This window comes from Polypterus senegalus, chromosome 17, assembly GCF_016835505.1.
Source record: "Polypterus senegalus isolate Bchr_013 chromosome 17, ASM1683550v1, whole genome shotgun sequence".
In the NCBI taxonomy this organism is placed as follows: Eukaryota; Metazoa; Chordata; class Cladistia; order Polypteriformes; family Polypteridae; genus Polypterus; species Polypterus senegalus.
Genome location: NC_053170.1, coordinates 9,579,979 through 9,602,308, shown reverse-complemented (window position 1 = coordinate 9,602,308; position 22,330 = coordinate 9,579,979). Strand labels below are relative to the sequence as shown.

General features: G+C 42.9%; 1 protein-coding gene across 1 annotated transcript in view; it reads left to right on the top strand.

Moving 5' to 3' along the window:
• Positions 1-22,330, top strand: part of cntnap1 (contactin associated protein 1) — a 171,131-nt gene that overhangs the window by 54,103 nt on the left and 94,698 nt on the right. The gene's annotated exons all lie outside the window — the stretch shown is intronic.

The following is a 22,330-nucleotide window of genomic DNA, read 5'->3' as shown; positions in this document are numbered from 1 at the left end:
GCCCTGGTGGGTGGGTGCGTTTGTATGTGTCCTGCAGTGGGTTGGCACCCTGCCTGAGATTGGTTCCTGCCTTGTGCCCTGTGTTGGCTGGGATTGGCTCCTGTGACCCTGTGTTCGGATTCAGCGGGTTGGAAAATGGATGGGTGGAAGAATAAAGAAAAAGGTTGTTACACACTGTGGAAGCCGGCCCGGACCCTGGATATCCAGTAGGAATTGCTTCGGGACGGGCCACTGGTCCCTATGGGTCTCAGCTGGCAGACGGGCAGTGTGGCAAGCGGCTGGGGGTGGTACCCAGCCGGGATGGCCAGAAGGACCGGAAGAGGAGCTATGCCTCCTCCAGACCACAATAGGGCAGCCACCCTGGATGGTGTGGGGACCACTGGAACAGAGCTTAGAAGCTCAACCCTATAGGGGTCCGTGGCCAGGGAGTGCCGGCAGTCGCTTATTGGGAGGCACCTGGAGCACCCTAACCCTAACCCTAACCCTAACCCTCCATTCGATGGCTGGAGTCGGGTGAAAGAGAACGGAGCTCAGAGGAGAGGAGTGGAGGCAGCCACCCTGGACTTTAAGGGTGATTAGTACGGGGTACTGGGTTGTGGGCACTGTAAATATGGTAAAATAGGATTAAACGTGTGTTGGCTGGGCAACCATCAGTGTCCGCCTGTCTGTGTCTGGGCCAGCTTCCACAGCACATAGAATAAAATGCAAAAATGCATCTTCTCTAAACTATAAGCTTTTCTTGTAAAACTTTAAAGTCCTTTACTTCTTCTTCTGTACACTTTAAGCGTGCGGCGCAGCACTTTCAATTAAGTGCTTTGTCTTACATGTTACTTGACACACAAAAAACACGCACACAAGGTACGCAAGGCACGAGAGGCACGGTCCTTATCAAGCGGGGTCATTTTTGCTAAATCGCTTGTAATTCGACCTCTCCAAATAAGAATCATTGCTGTTATTGAACTATCTGGAGTATAAACACATGTTTGGTCTCTTTGTAAAGGTCACATTCTCTAGTTTCACCCTTAGTAGTCAGAATCACTGTAGGTGTGACTGATCAAAAGTTATGCACATTAGAACTCACAGAAAAAATGATTTTTTTTGTTCTCGCCTAAGTTTTTTTTGTGAAAATAAAGGCCTCTATAGCTGGCGACAGAAACACACTATGTACCAACAGAATAACTTGTTGACTACTCACATTTCAAATTTGAAAAGAATACCTGTCAAAATTACACCAGTTTTTATGTGGGCATGTCCAGGTGCTTTTTAGAGGGACCTCTGGTTTATCCATTACTAGCAAAATACCCGCGCTTCGCAGTGGAGAAGTAGTGTGTTAAAGAAGCAATGAAAAGAAAAGGAAACATTTTTAAAATAACGTAACCTGATTGTCAATGTAATTGTTTTGTCACTGTTGTGAGTGATGAGTGTTGTTGTCATATATACTGTATATATATATTTACACACACACACATAAACATATATATATATATATATATATATATATATATATATATATATACATATCTATACATATACACATGTATACATACATATATATCTACATATATACACACAAATACATACATATATATATACATACATACACACACACATATATAAACATATATATACATATACATACATATCTACATATATACACACACAGCTATTTCAGATCAGTGCAATACGCTGTTTGTTAAAACGGTTGACTCCGCTCTTACGTGCAATAACAAATCAAATCATTCAGTTGTCTTTGCTCATATGTCATTTTAGAGCTGGACGCCTGGCATCTTTTTGGCCACAAGTTCGTTTCTGTTTGGTGTGAGGTTCTGTGTTGTGGAGATTCTCAGGATGGATTGCAGGTGCTCATCAGTGAGGCGACTCCTGTGTGCTGTTTTGTTAGTCTTTATCACTGAGAAGAGCTTCTCACACAGATATGTGCTACCAAACATGCACAAGGTTCGAGCCGCATGTAGACGGACTTTTTTTGTTCTTCAAAGTCACCAAAGCGCCGTGCAAACTCAGTGCGCAATAACTCTAGCCGCAATAACTTGCAGCATCATAAGGTAGACTTGATTAACGCGGTAAGTGTTGGCAAGGCAGCTGAAGCGCTGCATTATGGGATCTGTAGTTTATTGTGTTACCAGCGCTTCATATACCGGGCTTTAATAACAATAATACAGTATATAAAATGATCTCGGGGCGGATATAATTACACGGGCGGATGTGGCCCGCGCCCTTGAGTTTGACACATATGGACTAAATAGAACTTGAAAAGATATATTTTTCAAATGTGATCGCAATTCAGATAGAGTTGACGCTACAGCCTGCATGCCTCAATGAGTCATCCTCCCCTCGCTCTTACTTTTTTACCGTTCATCTAATGAATACACTGAGTATGGCTTTACCAAAACAATCATTGATGGCGAATAAAGTATCCATTATTCGAGTATGTAGATCGGGATATATATATATATATACCAGCGTATCGCAGCGAGAAGTAGTGTGTTAAAAAGCTAGAAAAGAAAAGGGAACATTTTAAAAATAACGTAACATGACTGTCAATATACAGTATTTGTTTTGTGAGTGTTACTGAGTGTTGCTGTCATCAAGGATTTGATTATCATTATTTCTTTCAATCAGGTTCGTATTTGTAGGATGTGTTGTGTTCAAGTTACATTCCGTGTTTGTCAATCGTTGTAAAGATGACAGGTTTCATTCATCGATTCGTTTCTTACTGCATCAATAAACAGCTCGTCTTCTTCTTTATCTGAGACCTGACACACTGCATGCACGGGTTTTTACACTGTCTTCCTTTAGCGGGACATTGACTTTTCCACCTGTGCTTTGTTTCCGCAGTAGCTGCATTTATGAATATGCTTATCAGGCGCTTCATATTTTTGCTGCCTTTTCAATTGTGTAATTCGGTTTTGTTCAGCGCTTTTGGAACTGTTGCTTTTATCTGTGCACTGCGTCAGTTCACGTGAGCCGCTCGGTGTACATGCATCGATGGTGCCATCTCCTGCTATGTCCATGGCTGTATTTAATGTTACCTTAGTCCTGGCACTTAAAACTTTCTCTCACAGTTTCGCTGAGTTTGTGTCAAACACCACCCTGACCATCTCATCTTCCTCTCCATAAGCACAGTCCTTCACCCGTGAATATTTACCCGTGGCAGTTTGCTATTGGATTGCCGCTGACGGACGGCCTTATATGGGCAGGCACTAAATTACAAACGCCAGCGGCAGCCTGTCTATGAACTTTATTTAAAGTGTAGGTTTACATCGTGCTTTGTTTCAGTAGCAGAACTCATGAATATGGTTGTATATGTCACTTCGCTCGCTTCTTATTGTTTCGCTGCCTTCTCAATTATATAATGCATGTTTTCTTCAGCGCTTTTTTGAGCTCTTCCTGGTTTTCTATGTACTGCGTGATTACGTGTGAGGCGTGATGATGTCACACGAAACTCCGCCCCACGGAGTTGAAGCTCATCTCCATTACAGTAAATGGAGAAAAACTGCTTCCAGTTATGACCATTACGCGTAGAATTTCGATATAAAACCTGCCCAACTTTTGTAAGGAAGCTGTAAGGAATGAACCTGCCAAATTTCAGCCTTCCACCCACACGGGAAGTTGGAGAATTAGTGAGTGAGTCAGTGAGTGAGGGCTTTGCCTTTTATTAGTATAGATCCACATTTTGGAACGTATGGAAAAAGTGTAATAACTTTTGAATACTTCAACCCACAGATATCAATGAGGGCTCTACTGAAAGCTCACACCTAAAGGAATCTATATCTACACACAGTGTCACTCTATTAGTTATGGAAATTCATATTCCATAATAAAACAATAAAAATACAAATTTCAATATAAAAATAGTCAAAACAAGTCTTATGGGCCAAAAAAATATATATATTTTATTTTTTACTTTTTTTTTTTAATTAAAATGCACACAAACTATATACATTTTTTACAAACTGTTACAACACAGCTCAGCGTTTTTCCATGTGCCACTGATTGTAGCAATCCCTAGCAGGCAGAAAGCACAAGGGCGTGTCACATGTCGCTCTCTGCCTCAGACGTCACCTGGTCCGATTGATCACTGTCACGCCGCGTACATGCCTCTACTACTTCATCGAGAGTGTATTTACGTTTATCTGTACGTTTATCCATATTTAAAATGCGAAAAAACTAGGTGAAATCACAATAAACAACCACGCACCAAGTCTGCAGACTGGCACAAATGCCAGCTTTGTGCAGCTCCGATCAGTTTTGTTTACAAGTTGGCATAGCAAGTTACATATTGGCGTGCTCAGCTGCTCATTGACTGTAAGTTTGGAGTGTCACTCACAGCGTCCAATCAAACTATTAGATTCTATCAGGATTTGGAGTTGTGCGCCATCGTTCAGCTGTCTGTGACACTCGTTGGCTATACGAGGCGCCAGTCACCCCCCAGACCCCTCGTAATTGGCCAACTTAGGTGTCAATCAGAAGCTAACACTTCCGTGTAACATGCTTTAGCATGGTTATTGCCGACAGAAACAAATTACGTCTGATATGACCAATAGAACTAAAAAAAAATGTCGGAGCTAGTCTCAAGTTAAGAAACGTTTTCTGGAATTTTTGTCCCTTTGAGGATCTATCGTGTGTTTTGGACCTAATCGTTTTACTGGATTATATTCCCTGGAGCCTTACGGACAGAATGAGATCAATATTGCTCTGAAATATTGATGTTTGACTTGCAGAGAGCCTTCAAAGGTAGTCAAAGGTAGGAAAAGTCAGCTCTTAAAAGTATTTACTTCTCTGTAAAAAAGGATTTAGTGTCAGTGCTGTGGTTGTTGTGTGTCAAAATGGTTTATATAATCGGAAAGACGAGACTCTGAATTTTCATTTGATGTGTAGTGTGTTGAGGTGCATGACAGAGGGGCATGCACACATGGCTGTGACATGATTGTGACGTCGTAAAATCGTCGTTATGTACCGGGACCGGTACGTGTGCATGTTAAGTGGTTAAAACCATGTGCCCTCTACACCTTACACATGGCAAGGCTGATCACAGACTGAGAATAATGTTTAGTCAGAGAAGTTAGAAATAGCTAGAAAATATCAATTGCATTCAACTAATGGGGTTTAGAGGAACCTTCCATAGATTATGTACTATCATTTAGTAAAACATTTAGGAATCTTGTGTAACTAGCAAATGGCTCTTACACATCCGGCCCCTAATTGTTTATGCCAAGGCAGATATCAATTACTTTAACATTATTTAGCAAAAGCCATCCATTCATTTTCCAACCTGCTGAATCCGAACACAGGATCACGGGGGGTCTGCTGGTGCCAATCCCAGCCAACACAGGACGCAAGGCAGGAACCAATCACAGACTGGGCGCCAACCCACCGCTGGGCACACACACACACACCCACCAAGCACACAGTAGGGACAATTTAGGATCGCCAATCCACCCAACATGCATAAGTGATTTAATCCCAAACGTTTTCCAGACATTAAAAACTGCAGCAATTTGAGAGGAGGGTGGAGAAAGGTGGTTCTCGTGCTGAGGTGCCACAGATCAAAGCCTCTCTATCTTAAAATGCTTCCTAAATTGGTTCCATATTCTGAGTGAGTGAAGCATCATTGGGTTGTTAGTATATTGGCGATGACTTGTACTTATTGGGGTACAAAGCAAGGAATATAAAGAAGTGCTGCAGGATTTTATTTCTATTGTGGACCAAGCCACATGTGGTCCATGTCCAGGTTTTTATAGTTTGTATGTTTGCTGCCCAGTAAGAAAATTGAAAGTTAGGTAGAGCCATGTCACCTTCCGTCTTAGGTCTTTGTAGGGTTGCTCTTCGGATATGTGATGTTTTGAATTCCAAGTAAATTAGGTTATGGTTGAATCTAATTTCTTAAAAAATGATTTATTAATGTATATTGGGATGTATTGAAATAAAAAAGAAGCTTAGGAAGGATATTCATCTTAACAGCGTTAATTCTTCCAGCTAAAGTGAGATGGAGGGTTGACCATCTATGCAAGTCTTGCTTAATTTTTTCCATACAGATGTAAAAAAATTGTTGATAAAGAGTTTTATTTTTACTTGTGCTGTTTACCCTGAGGTATTTAAACTGATCTGCAATCAGCGTATTTGAGAATTCACTGGAAAGAGCACACTTTTATTCAAATTAATTCTGAGACCAGAAGTCTTTTGAAATTCTGTTAGTTCTGTTAAGACTGCAGGCACAGTATTTTGGGGGTCTGATATATACAGTACCATATCATCTGCATATACAGAGACTTTCTTTTCGAGTCCTTCACTGATAATCCCCTTTATCTGATAAGCATTTCGACAGTGAACTGCCAGTGGCTCAATGGCGACTGTAAAAAGCATTGGTGACAAGGGGCATCCTTTGTCTGGTACCACATTCTAGTTTAAAGTAGTCTGAATTAATGTTGTTAATACAAACTGAAGTTTCTGGACTGGTATACAGTAGTTTGATCCATGCACAAATGTTCGGGCCAAACCCAAATTTCTCCAATGTAGTGAAAAGGTAGTTCCATTCAATCATATCAAACGCTTTTTCTGCATCCAACGATAATAGTATCTCTGGGGTGTTTGACTTTGCGGGTGAGTATATTACATGAAACAGGCGTTGAAGATTGGAAGCTAAGTGTCTGCCTTTAATAAATCCAGTTTGATCTTGTGATATTACCGAAAGGCAGCACTTTCTCCGTCTTTCTAGCTAGGACTTTGGAGAGTATCTTAACATCATTATTCAGAAGTGAAATTGGTCTGTATGATGAAGATTTTAATAAGTCCTTATTTTGTTTAGGATAGACGGTAATTAATGTTTGGCGAAAAGTTTGAGGTAGAATTTTATTTTCTGTAGCTTCTGGAAATGTTGCTAATAAAAGGGGAGCTAGCTGAGTTGAGAATTTTTTATAAAATTTGGCAGGGTAGCCATCAGGGCCTGCTGCTTTCCCACTCTGAAGTGAGTTTATGGCATCTAGTAATTCTGATAGTGCCAATACCACCACGGAGAGTATCAAATTATATATAAGGATGAGCGATGCATCTTTGCGTATAGCAGAGTTAACTTATTTTCCAGGCCTCTTTGTATTTGTTGGTCTTTTATTGGAATTCTAGTGGTCCCTGTTTTGATTTTCTTGTGAATTTGGGGGTTTTCTACTCCAAGGATTATAGTGGTTACATCTGGCTTTTTTAACTGTTGGCTTAGTTTTGCTTGTATGCAATTATTTGTACCATTTCTGGCATCATTTTGTTTGTTTGTTTGTTTATCGCAGTATTAGTTTGAAGGCCCGCTATTAGGACTGCGCCACGTTGCTTAGGGGCATGTCCTCTGAGGTTGTGAACCGTCAATCATGAAAAATATCTGCACCTCAAAATTGTTCTCATATACAAGTATTCGGATTCCTGAGAAAACGTCTTGGTGTTGCTTTGATTAAATATTCTTTTGATTCTCTAGATTTGAACGTATTTTGACCTTTTTCTGACAACCGATTTTGTGTTGGCTTTTGGCTTTGGTCGCTCGTATTTCTGATCTCCCGGCGTTGTTTTTGACCTTTCCCGTTAAATCAGAGTGCTTGTTTCATTTTTAAGCATGACACTAGCGGTTGGCTGTTTATGTTCTTTTTTTTTTCATTTTTGGTGACCTTTTCGGATGATGTTTATATTCAGATTGGGGATTTTTACAACACAGAATTAATTTTTGACGTCATTTTATTTTCCTAAATCTCCATGTAAAAGTTTAGATTATTAGGAAGCAAAGATTATGTTTCCGGTCATTACGTGTTTCCATCTTTGCTCATCAGTGAGTGCCACTTTTGAGTTTCAGTGTGCTCTGTTGCTACGGTAATGTTCCCATAATCCTCCAGGAGTGCACGGCCTCTGACATCATCAGCACAAAAGTACTTAAACCATCATGTTCAGGTCTGATTTATTCGAGATTGGGTAAGAAAAATCCCTTTTGTGCCATCACTTTGATTTGGTACTTTTCTGGGTATTTTGATGTTTGTTTCTACACTGTTTTTCAGATAGCATTACGACAGATCAAGATTGTCTTTTAGGTAACATCCATCCATCCATTATCCAACCTGCTATATCCTACCTACTTACAGGGTCAGAGGGGTCTGCTGGAGCCAATCCCAGCCAACACAGGGCGCAAGGCAGGAAAGAAACCCCAGGAAAGGGGGCTAGCCCACCACAGGGCACACACACACCAAGCACACACTAGGGACAATTTAGGATCTCCAATGCACCTAACCTGCATGTCTTTGGACAGTGGGAGGAAACTGGAGTACCCGGAGGAAACCCACACAGACACGAGGAGAACATGCAAACTCCACGCAGGGAGGACCCGGGAAGCCACCGTGCCGCCCCTTTTAGGTAACATCCTCATCTCTTTTTCGTGGTCCTTTACATTACGCTTTTCCTTTGTCTTTTTCAAGATTGGTTTGTTTTGGATGTTTAACCCTCGTTTTTGTTCTGATTCACGTCTTTTTGTCTGATTCCTGGTTAGCCCGGTTGATTTATTGATCTGTATGCTTTTCCATTTTATGTCTCTGACCTCGATATCATCTCTGGGTCTTTTTGTTCTCTCACCAGGGGCGGATCTACCATTAGGTTGTTCTGGGTGTGCACAAGGAGCCTTTTCACCAACTCACAATCTGCAGCCTAAATGATTAAGGGGATTCCACACCTGCATGATGAAACGACCGAGTCTTTGTACACCAAAATGAATTCGGACTTGATGAAACAGTTGAGTCTGACCAAGGGGGACCGCCCCCCAAGGATGAAATAATCAAATCTCTAAGCACAGAAAGCAAAAGTGAAGTACTGCACTGCGTTAAACAACCGGGTGCCTGTGCGGTGCATTGCTAAAAGTATGTGCCAAGTCACCCAAGGGCCTGGGTTGGCTTAATCTGGCCTTGTTTTTCGCAATAGCCATTGGACACTTACATGTCTCTTAACGGTTAGGAGTTTTTCAAAACATTTTCTTGGAAAAGACTTCAGCGTGTTTTTCTGACTTGGATTTTTGGTTCTGTTTTTTTTTTTTTTTAATTTTGTTACTTTAAAATTTCGGTCCCTCAATTTTGACCGTAGACCTCCCTTTCAACTATGATGTTGTCGCACTGATCTCCTAGTCCTCTTTTCCTGTTCTATTCTTTTTTTTTTAATTTTATTAATTTTATTGTAATCATTCCATACAAATAGATACATTTTTACAAAAAAATAGGATTGAAAACAAGTCGCCTCCCGCCCCATGAGAGAGAGAGCATGGCCAACGGAGTAAAACTTAAGGCTTGTAAACATATTGATGAGTTTAATAGGGCAATAGAGATGGATGGAGAAGAAAACGACTCTTATTCTATAAAATACTAGACGACGCCCGCCGTAGCATATGGAGGTGTAAGAATAGGAGCGGCAAACGGTGAGAAAGGAATTCAGAAGTCAAGAAGAAATAAATACTTCTTGAAAGATGCAGTGTGCATGTAGAATTTCCGGCCAAGCAGGATTACATGTGAACGTGATAAATAAATCAGGCTTTCCGAATTTACGTACTATGGCCATGGCATCCTGCTACTTTTGTTGCATGTATCTTGGACTTCCTGGAAATGTGGACGGTAATCTGATCATTTTTCCTAAACATACGTTTTTATTTTCAATGTTTGCTTGCAGTGCGTCTGACAGTCCTTTGTATTGTTCCACGCGCAGATCTTGTTGATGTAATCTGAGATAGTTGAGACGCGCGCCCTCTGTTTTAACATACGTATCTACGACGTACTGTTGGAATAGTTTGCCGCTGGATTGCAAAATACTAAATGCATTCCTCATTGCTAATCTGTATGTGTGAAATTGGCATTGAGTAAGCCTTATTTGCTAGGCGCTTCTTTTATCGGGAACATGTTGTAAATCTTTGTGCCAGCCAATGTCTCCGTAAGGGAATAAAAGTGGGGAAAACCATAGGATCGCAATTCATATTGAACGTGGAAATCTGTTTATAGGAGTTGCCTACGGGACAGATGGAAATGTCCCTTTCGGCAGGCGTTTTGCCATCTTCTCCGACGAAAACCGCTGCAACATCGGTGTGACATGTCGGGGCACTGTATCGTCGTAAATCCTGCCCAGGGTTTCCCTTGAAATCCATTCGTACAGATGCTGTTGGAGTGGACTGAGCGATTTCATGCATGTGTTTGTATGATTTAGCGAAGGGGTTGATGGTTCTAGCTGGAGAAGTACATTTTCACTGCATGCAGAATTTGCTTTATTTTGTAAGCGTACGTCAGTAGCTTGTATGTCAAAAACATACAACTGTCCATACCCTGGAGAGCAGACGTGTTAGCGCAGTGATGGCGAACCATTTAGAAACCAAGTGCCCAAACTGCAATCCAAAACCCACTTATTTATCGCAAAGTGCCAACATGGCAATTTAACCTGAATACCACCTAAAACTGAACACCAGCATAACCAAGAAGCTGGTGGTGGATTTTAGGAGGCCCAGGCCCCTCATGGACCCCGTGATCATCAGAGGAGACTGTGCAGAGGGTGCAGACCTATAAGTACCTGGGAGTGCAGCTGGATGATAAACTGGACTGGACTGTCAATACTGATGCTCTGTCTGTCTGTCTATCTACTGAGCTTTTAGTTTAGAAAAGCAACTCATACATTAACATCTTTTGTCTTAAAAGAAAAACATAATAACAGAGCTTTCAATGATACAAACAACTTTTTGTTGAAAGGTAAAAGTTTGCATTCGGTATGCTTTTGAACAATTAATGTGCTTTTTGCTGTTGTATGCATGCTGATAATTTGTCTAGCCTTGGCTCATACTTTGTAAGCTTGAGAGCAACACATGCAGCACTCAGGTCATCTGTTAGTCTGTTTCTGGTGTCAGATTTGATTTAATTCAAAGCTGAAAACAGCTGCGCACAAGCATAAGATGTTCCAACCAAAGTAAGGAAAGCAATCTCAAGTGCCTTCATTGACTTAAGATTATTTGGCAGAGAATTCCAGACTTTAAGGATTTCATTTTCATAACTAACTGTGCTGTCCTTTGTCATCCCTTCGATCCTCTCAAGTGTTTCACGCAGGTCTTCTCTATTAAGCTCCGCCCCAAAGCTTCCATTATATATTAGGGGTCGTGGATCAGGTGTGGCGATTAGCAACTCCCGGCAATAATTACAGATGAGGACGACTCCTCACCTGTGAGCTTAAGGGAGGACTGCCCGCATCACAAAGCTCCCAGAAACCGCTCCGGCCACTCTACCATAACCCCCTTTAAGCCACGAGTGCGGCAATTATCTGTTAAAACTGGCCTTTTCGATTTTGAGCTGTGGACCCGCTATACCACATCCCCTCCAACCCCACCACGGGAATCACAGGCTCAAAAGGCTGCAGTCCGTGCCGCACCCTCAAGCAGCATGTGTGCCGCCCGCCTTACCCCAGACAGGAGAGGAAGGAAGCGCTCCCATTGGGCTGCTGGGCAGAGGTGCGGGTGATGTGAGAAACGTCCTCCGGCGCGCGTGAAGAGCCGGAGCGGTGAGGGGAGTAGCCCGGCCCCGCATTCCTCTGGCTTTATAGTAACGAACTCTGTGCTCGGGCGACGGCGCGCGTGCCCACTGAGAGGGCTCTGCATGCCCCCTTTGGCACGCGTGCCATAGGTTCGCCACCACTGTGTTAGCATATAGTGGAGAGATTTGGTGATAAATTTGCCCGTGTAATTTAAAACAGTATGGTCCGTGGCCAGGAGGTTGAGTTATCTGCGCACCCATGGAAGCAAACGCTAGAGAAGAGTTGTATTCTCGAATGTGTTCACGATCATTTTTAGCTTCTGATGTTTGCTGTGTAAGAAGCCGTTGTAAAGACACAGATTGCTCTTGCAAGGGTGGCAAAGCTACTTTATCATCGTGGCAGCACCTCGAGTACTTGTTGGATGTATTACGCTCAGCAGGCCAGTATAGTGCATGACATGGAAGATGACGAATAGGAAGCGAGAAATGCAGTGTCGGCTGCGTGTGGGCGGGGCCGGTTTTGAAGTGGAAGCAGGACGAACCAGAAGAGACATATACAGGTGCCGGTCATAAAATTAGAATATCATGACAACGTTGATTTATTTCAGTAATTCCATTCAAAAATTGAAACTTATATATTAGATTCATTCATTACACACAGACTGATGTATTTCAAATGTTTATTTCTTTTAATTGTGATGATTATAACTGACAACTAATGAAAGTCCCAAATTCAGTATCTCGGAAAATTTGAATATTGTGAACAGGTTGAATATTGAAGACACCTGGTGCCACACTCACTCTAATCAGCTCATTAACTCAAAAGCCTTTAAATGGTCTCTCAGTCGAGTTCTGTAGGCTACACAATCATGGGGAAGACTGCTGACTTGACAGTTGTCCAAAGACGACCATTGACACCTGGCACAAGGAGGGCAAGACACAAAAGGTCATTGCTAAAGAGGTTGGCTGTTCACAGAGCTCTGTGTCCAAGCACATTAATAGAGAGGCGAAGGGAAGGACAAGATGTGGTAGAAAAAGTGTACAAGCAATAGGGATAACCGCTTGAACCCTGGAGAGGATTGTGAAACAAAACTGTGGGGGAGATTCACAAAGAGTGGACTGCAGCTGGAGTCAGTGCTTCAAGGACCACCAGGCACAGACGTATGCAAGACATGGGCTTCAGCTGTCGTATTCCTTGTGTCGAGCCACTCTTGAACAAGAGACAGCGTCAGAAGTGTCTCGACTGGACTGCTGCTGTGTGCTCCAAAGTTATGTTCTCTGATGAAAGTCAATTTTGCATTTCCTTTGGAAATCAAGGTCCCAGAGTCTGGAGGAAGAGAGGAGAGGCACAGAATCCATGTTGCTTGAGGTCCAGTGTAAAGTTTCCACAGTCAGTGATGGTTTGGGGTGCCATGTCATCTGCTGGTGTTGGTCCATTGTGTTTTCTGAGGTCCAAGGTCAACGCAGCTGTCTACCAGGAAGTTTTAGAGCACTTCATGCTTCCTGCTGCTGATGAACTTTATGGAGATGCAGATTTCATTTTCCAACAGGACCTGGCACCTGCACACAGTGCCAAAGCTACCAGTACCTGGTTTAAGGACCATGGTATCCCTGTTCTTGATTGGCCAGCAAACTCACCTGACCTTAACCCAATAGAAAATCTATTGTGAAGAGGAAGATGGAATACGCCAGAGCCAACAATTCAGAAGAGGTGAAGGCCACAATCAGAGCAACATGGGCTCTCCTAACACCTGAGCAGTGCCACAGACTGATCGACTCCATGCCACGCCGCATTGCTGCAGTAATCCAGACTAAATATTGAGTGCTGTACATGCTCATACTTTTCATGTTCATACCTTTCAGTTGGCCAACATTTCTAAAAATCCTTTTTTTGCATTGGTCTTAATTGATATTCTAATTTTCTGAGATACTGAATTTGGGACTTTCATTAGTTGTCAGTTATAATCATCAAAATTAAAAGAAAGAAACATTTGAAATACATCAGTCTGTGTGTAATGAATGAATCGAATATACAAGTTTCACTTTTTGAATGGAATTACTGAAATAAACCAACTTTGTCATGATATTCTAGTTTTATGACCGGCACCTGTATGTATAAGAGAGTACTGATTAGATCCTGCCAGGTTTTGAAAAAATTCTGTACAGATCCTCTAACTGAATATTTGATTTTTTCCAATTCCAGATAGTATAACACATCGGTTCCCCACTGACGTAAAAAGAGGAGAGTTTGGATTCTTCCAGTTTAGCAAAATAAGTCTTCCTGTTCTATCCTAGCAGAACACTTTTGCAGAAGGGGCCTGAAGAGACAATGAATGCCCAGTCTCTAAAGAGGCCACGTCCCCTCCATACCTTGGAGCGTTTCTATTAACGCCCCACCCCAGTGTACTTCTAAAGAGACCCTGTGCTTGCAACTTTAGATATTAGTCAGAGCGGGGCTGGCATTACGTTGTGGCCAAAGAGCCACTGCATAGGCGAGGGCAGCAACAAGATGTAAGTAAAAAAAAAAAAAGATAAAAGTGGCGATGGCAGAGAGACAAGTGTTATACACACCCATTTTGGTGCCAAAATCAGCAGGGGAGAAGATTAAGATCAATGAGAGAACGCTGATTATCATCATCAAATATTTTTAAAAACGTCAAAAAGCAACGACAGCAGATAAGAGGACGGTGGTCATCTGGTTGGGGTTTTCAGTTTCAGATTTCATTTTTGTTTGTTGTCTGAGTGGACCTTACACATTCTTCCTGTGTGTGTGTGTGTGTGTGTGTGTGTGATTCTCCAGTTTCACTCTACATATGCCAAAGGGTAGGATAACCGATGATTCGCGTGCAGGCTTGTGCTTCAGTCGGACCGACTCCTTGGCCAAGGTGCTTCCTTCTTTCACCCAAATCATCTACCGGTATAATAATAATAATAATACTACATTTTATTTACGTAAGACCTTCTCAATAAACTGTGGCACCGCATGACTGTAAACTGGATAAAGTAGACCTGAGAATATCGTGCGATTTTATTTTTTATTTACTAGGGGGCTCTGCCCCCTGCTTGCTCCGCTCGCCGACCCCCTTTGTGGCAATTAACCACAGTAAAAAATAGGAAAACGTAATAAATTGAAATAAAATGATGTTTCATGTTGCATTAGAGGTATTGGAGGATCACAGGAATCATGGGAAAAAGGGGTCCTTTCATTGGATTGGCTGGCCGAGCAACGTTTCGGGGAGGCAGCTTGATGGATGAGGTCTCCAGGACTCTAAAAATATCCAACTCTTATTATGTCACATCATCTACTGTGAAATTCTGCTCCGTACTTCAAAAATTTTTATTATTATGCTGTATTGAGGATTTGTTCTGTTCTGTGTATTGTATTGTATTGTATTGACCCCCTACTTTTGACACCCCTTGCACGCCCAAGCTACCTGGAAAGGGGTCTCTCTTTGAACCGCCTTTCCTGAGGTTTCTTCCATTTTTCCCTACAAGGTTTTTTTTGGGAGTTTTTCCTTGTCTTCTCAGAGAGTCAAGGCTGGGGGGCTGTCAAGAGGCAGGGTCTGTTAAAGCCCATTGCGGCACTTCCTGTGTGATTTTAGGCTATACAAAAATAAACTGTATTGTGTTGTATTAATCGAGTTATACGTTTTCATTCTGTTTGGCTTTGAAATTAACACACAAATACTTTTTAAACTTCTGTCTTTGATATCTCCGTCTTTCTAAACTATTATCGCTGACACTTTGTCACATGTTGGTTCATTATATATGTGAGCGTGATCTTTCGGATTCATAGAGATATCCAAGAAAACTTCTGCATCCATCTTTATCAGATACATTTTGTGTACAGTGCGATACTTTTGGACGTATGGATTGGTGTCCATTATTGGCTCTGGAATTTCTAATATGTCCGATCGTTTAACTCTTTCGATCTCATGTTGCATCGCTTCTCCGTGATAATAAATGTAAATCTGACCAAATTGTGGTTTCTTCACATTGTTGCGGGACCACAGATTCTCATAGCGTATGGTCCTGAATTGCGCAAATCTACGTTCTGAGCATTGAATGGCGCGAACGCTAACAGATTCTTGTAGACTCGGATATTTTTGCCTGTTGTGTTTGTGGATTTCACTTTCACCAAACATTAAATCTTTGAATTCTGGCAGATACGCCTCTTCATTGGGAAGAAACACTTCCACAATTTAGATATCCGGTTTTTGATGGATCTCAGCGTTTTAGGGTCTCCTGTTACCGAAAACATCCACATCTGGATGACAGGTGTGTGTCTGTCTGTGCCTCACAGTTTCTTGAGGATGGTTTAGAGCAAAAACGGCTGGACAGAAACATCAGAAACTCGAAACCTAAACCTGTTATGAGATGACGGTGTGCTGATTAGTTTTTGAGTGAAATCGTGCAAGAGTTAGAGGCCCTCTGGAGGAGCCCTCAAATACCGTAATTCTGCAATTAATTCTGAATTCGTCTCGTTAATCGCTATCATACCGACCTGTTTATGATCAGAAAGATTAGCGTCAGGGCGGTAAATAATGGCTGAAATCTTATCGAATAGTTTGGGTAACTTGGTTCAGAGGGGGCAAAGCCTACCGACACTCATGTCCTCATTTTTTTTTTTTTCTTAGCTCATAGGGAGATGTTTTCACCCTTTTCAATGGTTATTTTGGATTTTCATTAATTTGGACTTCTTCTTCACTGGTGTTTTCTATTTTTGCACATCAGTTTATTGTTAAAGTCACTATTCTACAGCATTTCTCATGATGGCTTCATTTTGTGTTCCCGTCGTTACATAACGGGGCCAAGTTGCTAGGGGCATGACTGCAGTTTTCTATCTGGGTTTGCTGTGTAACCTGTAGGGGGCGCCAGTGAGACCCCAAACCCTCCAACACACCAACACCAACAGAAGTATCAGTTCACATCATATGATTTATTTTCACAAATACCTCTACAGGTGATGTAGAAACACAGCACAAGCACATTTCCTCTTTTTTTTCTTCTATATTTCCTCCTCTCTTCCTCTCCTTTTACTCCTCCACACGAGCTTTTGTCCACATCCACCCAACAATGGCTTGCCTGGATCAGGTCGGGCGGCTTCTTTTATGCTAGACCCGGGAGCCCTTCCAGTGTGACCTTACTACAGGTAGGAGGTACTTCTGGGACAGGTGGAGGTTCCTTGAAGATGATTTGTCCCTGCACCCATGGAACACTGCAGGGCTGCACTACTGGACTACAATTCCCAGCCTGCCCTGCAGATATCCATGCAGACACTGTAGTCCAAGAAGACTGCCATCTATTGAGACGGGGAAGAAATAGTCTTTACAATTGGTCTCCAACTTGGACCTTGAATCATCCCGGCTAGAACGCCAGCCCATGCCTGACGACTATCACAGCAGATATTTTGGGTAATAACCTTTGCTTAAGGGTGGCACAGTGGACCTGTGGTGGCACCAAGGAAACCAGAGTTGACATCCTGGGTCTTCCCTGCATGGTGTTTGCATGTTCTCCCCGTGTCTGAGTGGGTTTCCTTTGGATGCTCCGGTTTCCTCCCACGGTCCAGAGACGTGGACATCAGGCCCGTGTGTGGGGTTGGTGTTTTGTGTGTATTTGCCTTGTGCCCTATGCTGGCTGAGATAGGACCCCAGCACCAACCCGTGACCCTGTTCAGGTCAAAACAAGTTAGAAAAAAAAATGAGCGACTGATGTTTGCATTTTGCTTCTGGTCTGGTCTTGATTTCCTGGATACAATCTCAGTGAGTCTTAAGTTTGTATCTTGTTTCCTGCCATGTCTGTTTTTATGATAAAACACATAGTTGAAATGGGGCTAATTAAAAAAAATAGGTAACTGCATAAAAAGCCCCAATACAACAGAAATCACGAGAGACCATATTGAAACCCTGCATTCGCAAACTTGTATTCAGTTCTAGTGTGTACGCCGCAGTACAGACAGTAAAGAGACACAGCCAAAGGGCATAAGAGATGAGAACTGAACCAAACTCATCCCTTTGGGACAAGCTGTCCTAATGCAGTGTCACACATGTGCACTACACGAGCGTATTGGAGGCCCTGGGGGACAGAGCTGGATGTGACGCACTTTCTAACCTCTCTTCCAATTCCAACCCCAGCCTGCAACGAGACGTCAAGCAAAATGACACCTGATGTTGGCCAACTAAGAAGATTACAATATGGGGCCAGCTCTCCAGGCAACTCAGGCCCCTCCTTCAGGCAAGAAGGGGGAGGAGCCATGATGACGCTTCCAGCCCCGCCCCTTATGGCCATCCCACCATATAAGGAACGACACGCCTGAAAGTCAGCGTTCATTCATTGTACCGCGTCTGCTCGAGCCGGACTGTCCATAATCAACGCTGGATCACCGTTAGTTAAATTGTCTTAGAAAGGAGACGTAAGTAAAACATTTCACCTTCGGGTTTGAGGAAGACCACATACCTTTCCAAATATTTCATGTTTTTTTGTCAACAGTTTTACAGAGCATCCGGAAGGGATTCACAGTGCATCACTTTTTCCACATTTGTTATGTTACAGCCTTATTCCAAAATGGATTAAATTCATTTTTTTCGTCAGAATTCTACACACAACACCCCATAATGACAACGTGAAAAAAGTTTACTTGAGGTTTTTGCAAATTTATTCAAAATAAAAAAATGGAGAAATCCCATGTCCATAAGTATTCACAGCCTTTGCTCAATACTTTGTCGATGCACCTTTGGCAGCAATTCCAGCCTCAAGTCTTTTTGAATCTGATGCCACAAGCTTGGCACACCTATCCTTGGCCAGTCTTGCCCATTCCTCTTTGCAGCACCTCTCAAGCTCCATCAGGTTGGATAGGAAGCGTCGGTGCACAGCCATTTTAATATCTCTCCAGAGATGTTCAATCGGATTCAAGTCTGGGCTCTGGCTGGGCCACTCAAGGACATTCACAGAGTTGTCCTGAAGCCACTCCTTTGATATCTTGGCTGTGTGCTTAGGGTCGTTGTCCTGCTGAAAGATGAACCGTCGCCCCAGTCTGAGGTCAAGAGCGCTCTGGAGCAGGTTTTCATCCAGGATGTCTCTGTACATTGCTGCAGTCATCTTTCCCTTTATCCTGACTAGTCTCCCAGTTCCATCCCCACAGCATGATGCTGCCACCACCATGTTTCAGTGTAGGGATGGTATTGGCCTTGTGATGACCAGTGCCTGGTTTCCTCCAAACGCGACGCCTGGCATTCACACTAAAGAGTTCAATCTTTGTCTCATCAGACCAGAGAATTTTGTTTCTCATGGTCCGAGAGTCCTTCAGGTGCCTTTTGGCAAACTCCAGTTGAGCTGCCATGTGCCTTTTACTAAGGAGTGGCTTCCGTCTGGCCACTCTACCATACAGGCCTGATTGGTGGATTGCTGCAGAGATGGTTGTCCTTCTGGAAGGTTCTCCTCTCTCCACAGAGGACCTCTGGAGCTCTGATAGAGTGACCATCGGGTTCTTGGTCACCTCCCTGACTAAGGCCCCTGTCCCCCCCGGTCGCTCAGTTTAGATGCCCGGCCAGCTCTAGGAAGAGTTCTGGTGGTTTCGAACTTCTTCCACTTACGGATGATGGAGGCCACTGTGCTCATTGGGACCTTCAAAGCAGCAGAACCTTTTCTATAACCTTTCCCAGATTTGTACCTCGAGACAATCCTGTCTCTGAGGTCTACAGACAATTCCTTTGACTTCATGCTTGGTTTGTGCTCTGATATGAACTGTCAACTGTGGGACCTTCTATAGACAGGTGTGTGCCTTTCCAAATCACGTCACATCAACTGAATTTACCACAGGTGGACTCCAATTAAACATCTCAAGGACGATCAGGGGAAACAGGATGGACCTGAGCTCAATTTGGAGCTTCATGGCAAAGGCTGTGAATATTTATGTACATGTGCTTTCTCAATGTTTTTATTTTTAATAAATTTGCAAAAACCTCAAGTAAACTTTTTTCACGTTGTCATTATGGGGTGTTGTGTGTAGAATTCTGAGGAAAAAATGAATTTAATCTATTTTGGAATAAGGCTGTAACAGAACAAAATGTGGAAAAAGTGATGCGCTGGGAATACTTTCCGGATGCACTGTATGTTTACAGTACCAAACTGTGAGTTTAACATTAGCATCACTAAAATCTGAGCATATGTGAAAGAGTTTGGTTTTTCTTCAGCTGGTAGAAGTAGACCTTCCATTGTGACCTACCAGACTGTTCTGAAGGGAAATCACAAGTGAATCTCTATATATAATTCATTAAGGCAAGACACCCATGGAAAACACGCCGGAAGGGGCGTGGATTCACTAAGCTGCCGACAAGTAAGACACCTATGGCACACGCAGGGAGGAGCCACGCCCACCAACTCTAAGACCATTGGATACAACGACAACTCGCAGAGCCACGCCCACGAATTCAGACGCGACGACACAGAAAGAACAGCGTCATTTATATTCGTCTGTCGTGGAGGCCTCATGTACCTCAGAGCCACCTTGACTGTTCATAGAGGCGTGTTTCTCGCGGAGGTGAGTCGCCATATGCGGCGTGTGAAACGGTTTGCGAGGGGTATCCCATGGGATCCTTAAAACAATCCTTTACAACTGAGGTTACAACACAAGGAAGTAAGCAGTCTTTAAAAACCGAGTTTTCGGTTACGACGCACGACCTCGTGCACCATAGCAAACTGTTTTACACGCTACATACAGCAATTCGCATCCGTGACAAACATGCGTCTTCTTCACTCACGGACAATTATATGTTGCTCTCTCCAGAGTTCCGTCTTTTCATTCACTTTCTGTTGTATCCTCAAGCCTTCCCTTTTTAGACAACCGTGTCTTTCCAGAAGTGTTCAGCCATCGATAAATAATTATGCGGCGTTTCTTATGCCGCGGGTTCACTAGTGTGTTGTATTTTGCTCTCTCCAGAGTTCCATCTTTTCATTCGCTTACTCTTGTATTCTCACACCAACCTGTTTTAGACAACCGTGTCTTTCCAGAAGTGTTTAGCATTCAATACATAATTATGCATGGGATTGAGCATGTGTCTAGGCGATTGTGTGTTGGTTCGTTCCGTGCGTTGTTACAATGTTGCTTTTCTTGCTGATTTATCACATTACCGATTTTTCAAATGTTAATTTTCTCCCTGTGCTTAAAAATCATTAAAAAACCGGCCTGATTATGCGGCGTATGGTACACTGCGGGTTGGCTAGTAATTTATAAAACATTTCAGGTTGTCCTCCATTGCATAAGGAAGAAAAAGTATATTAAATTGGTTCTCGCCAGTCGCCTTCATTCGATGCCCCCGTTTTTTTTGTTTTGCTTCTCCTTCGGTTTATTAAGTACGGATCTCAGTGGAGACATCCTGCCCTTTATTTTCTTTCATTTCCTTTCTTTCCACAGCAGGTTTGAAAAAATGTCAAGGATGGTTGGAAAAGCAAACCCGACTTAGATGACCTCAATATGGCAGTCAGTACAGCATTCTACAGATATCCATCCATCCATTATCCAACCCGCTATATCCTAACAACAGGGCCACGGGGGTCTGCTGGAGCCAATCTCAGCCAACACAGGGTGCAAGGCAGGAAACAAACCCCGGGCAGGGTGCCAGCCCACCGCAGGGCACCCACACACACACCACGCACACAACCAGGGACAATTTAGAATCGCCAGTTCACCTAACTTCCATGTCTTTGGACTGTGGGAGGAAACCGGACGTGAAATAATGTAGCAAACAAATACCAGGCCACATTTACATAAACAAATAAACATAAATGCAAATTCCACACGTGGAGAAAGTAAGACAACTGCTCCGTTTTATCACAACCTCAAATACCTCCAATCAGAATCAGGTGCAAAGGATCTCGTCTGCTGGCTGCTGTCTTATTTTAAACCTGGAGACGTTTGGTTTGGTTTGGTTTGCAGTGTGTCTTATCTCCGTGTCGAGATCAGAAGAAGGCTTTAGATGCCTGGGAGTCTGGGAAGAGATTTACAAAGATCTCCAAACAATTTGAAATCAAACTCATCTACAAGTGGAGAAGATTACAGGCAACTGCTAACTTGGCGTCGCCAGCACGTTCAGCCCGAGAGAAGAATGCAAAGATGCTGAGAGAAAAGTCTGTAAGAAGACCAGAATTTCATTATGGAGCCTCCAGGTAGCTCTTGCCACTGTTGACGTCAATGTGCACCACGTACAAAAGAAGGTGTGCCAGGAAGAAGACTTTAGTATCCAGAAGGAACATCAGAATAAGGTGAAAGTTAGCCCATAAACCCCAAGGCAGAGACCCGGACCTCAAGATCGATGTGCTCTGCACAGAAGAGGCAGAGATTGAGTTAAAGTATCTGGCCACAGTAACAGAAGACAGAAGACGGCGTTTGAGCAGAAGAAGCAGAGACCAGCTGGGAAGCATGGAGGTGGAAATGTTATTTGCTGCATCAGGGTCTGGGCGGCTCACCATCACAGAATCCATTAGGAATTCTTCATTGTGGTGATGAGGGTGCTTGAGGAGTGAGACCCCATCAAATCAAATTTTATTTTTCACATACAGTTGTGCACAAAATGCAAATTGTAGAGAAATGCTTAGTTATAGAAGACCGCCTGTCAGAAGATTAAAGAGCAATCAAAAGTGGACCTTACAACATGACAGTGACCCTAAAACGTAGCAATAAATACACCAAGGAATGGCTGAAAAGAAAGTAACAGGGGGTTCTGGAATAGCCAGATCAGTGTCCGAATCTCAGATGATAGGGGGGGTTGAAATGGATTGTGCAGGCGAGAGACCCCTCAAACATCACA